General features: G+C 48.5%; 1 pseudogene; it reads right to left on the bottom strand.

The window, feature by feature from the left end:
* Positions 1 to 296: 296 nt before the first annotated feature.
* On the bottom strand, positions 297 to 1,186 carry LOC123404881 (annotated as a pseudogene).
* Positions 1,187 to 2,382: the final 1,196 nt, after the last annotated feature.

Genomic DNA, 2,382 nt, shown 5'->3' with positions numbered 1-2,382 from the left:
GCCGACATTTCTTTTCATTTCCTAACAAACACTACATACAGCACCAATGAAAAAGTTTCTTCTTATCAACAACTATAATAGAAGATGAGATGATGCATCATGATTCCCGCTCCCACTAGCAATACTGCTAATGCTGAAAAGCTAGGAAGAACTTAGCAAGAAGAATTAATCTTAAGCTAAACAAGTAGGAAGAACACCAGCTCGCTGAACCGAGATCGCGTGTCCTCCCACAGCAGTGTCGATCAGCGGAGCAATGACAATGATCAGAGCATGACATGGAAGAACACCACCGTCCCAGCCGACGACATCCTAATCTGCATCATCAAACGAAACCGGAATCAGGGCACCGTGCAGCAGAGCAGGCGAGAGATGTACTAGCGATGGATGTGTGGTTACCAGTCAGTGGACGAGGTGCGTATGGATAGAAACTATGGATGGATGGATGATCAGCGCGAAAACCAAGCAAGCAGGCTCGTGGACAGCAGGAAGATCTGCTTGCGCCGCCCCTCGGTGGTTGGACCATCCGTTGCTCGCCCCACCACGCAAGCGGCTGGATTGACTGAGCCGTTGCTCGCGCCGCCCTGCCGATGGCTGGATCGATTGGGCCGTTGCTCGCGTCGCGTCGCCGGTGGCTGGATCGATGGGGCTGTTGCTCGCGCCGTGCCGCCGGTGGTTGGACCGATGGCCCACTGCTCGCTTTACGTCACCGATGGCTGGATCAGCCGCTACTCGAGCTCGAGGGGACGCGCCACCGGTGGCTGGATCGGCCGCTGCTTGCGCTCGAGGGGACGCGCCGCCGGTGGCTGGATCGATTGGGCCCTGCTCGCGTTGCGCCGCCGGTGTCTGGATCGGCCGTTGCTCGCGCTCGAGGGGAAGGCAGGGGTGGCTAGGGTTCGAGGGGGGACATGGCGGCTAGGGTTCGAGGGGATTTGGGGGAAATGTTTGGACGGGAGCAGCTGTATGGTGCGGTGCGGCTGAAATACTTGATGAAAATACCCTCAGATGTGAAGCGGGAATGTTTTTGGTAGTAGCGGGAAAGATTTTAGGTGTGACTGGAGACGATTTGGAGCTAAAAATCTTTGCACATATTATTTAGACAGAAACATAATTCCTCTAATCGAGTGAATGCACATATCATTTTTCTGAGATGCGTGTTGCCTGCCTGACGTAATTTATGGTCGGCCATGGCGCCACCCGCTGCCCGCTGGGTGCAAGTGATGGTCAGTCGCGCCACCGCTGCCCCTTGAGATAGACTTGACCCGGTATTTTTGTTTTCTAGGGTTTGTTTCTAGTAACAGGCTTTCAACCAATAGTTTTTCTTTTATTTATAAAAATATGGACTTGGTTCAGGTTTGGCCCAAAGGAGGCCCATAACAGAACACATATATAATTAAAAAGATTTCCAACCGCTACTACAGCATGTGCACGATAAATGCCTACTCGTATGTGCTTCTTGAACTAGTGACATGTCTTTGATTGAGTCTTGTTGGCCCCATTTTTATCAATTTTATCAATTATATGCCATTGACAACCACGCGACACGTCTGTCAATTTGTCCATCATAGTCGTGTGTCTGGCTATTAAAATTGACAACTAGACATACACCTAGACAAAAAATTGACAATTAAACACACACCTTGATAAAATTGTTGAGTTGTCATCCAGACACCCTCAGCAGATTTCTATGATAATATAATTTCGTCATGATGGACTTGAAATAAGCTAGTATGCATCATTCACATCTTTATGACCATTCTATGCAATTAGATAATGACCTATTCACCCTAAATGGTCATGACATGATAGGGTTTTAACCCATCCACAGTCTTCACGACCAATTTGTGAATTTTGGTCATTGATCTATGACCAATTAAACCTCCGTCAATAATTTTGGTCATAATTGACCATATTTCTTGTGGTGTCCTTCGACCGTGAGATTGTGCAACTCCCGGATACCGTAGGAGTGCTTTGGGTGTATCAAACATCACAACATAACTCGGTGACTATAAAGGTGCACTACGGGTACTTCTGAAAGTGTCTGTTGGGTTGGTACGAATCGAGATCGGGATTTGTCACTCCGTGTGACGGAGAGGTATCCCTAGGCCCACTCGGTAGAACATCATCATGAGCACAATGTGACTAAGGAGTTAGTCACACGATGACGTGCTACGGAACGAGTAAAGAGACTTACCGGTAACGAGATTGAACAAGGTATAGGTATACCGACGATCGAATCTCGGGCAAGTTCTATACCGACACACAAAGGGAATCGTATACGGGATTGATTGAATCCTTGACATCGTGGTTCATCCGATGAGATCATCGTGGAGCAAGTGAGAGCCACCATGGGTATCCAGACCCCGCTGATGGTTATTGGCCAGA

Source organism: Hordeum vulgare, chromosome 6H, assembly GCF_904849725.1.
Source record: "Hordeum vulgare subsp. vulgare chromosome 6H, MorexV3_pseudomolecules_assembly, whole genome shotgun sequence".
Classification (NCBI taxonomy): domain Eukaryota; kingdom Viridiplantae; phylum Streptophyta; class Magnoliopsida; order Poales; family Poaceae; genus Hordeum; species Hordeum vulgare.
The sequence above is the reverse complement of the archived record's forward strand: the minus strand, read 5'-3'. Positions and strand labels throughout refer to the sequence as shown.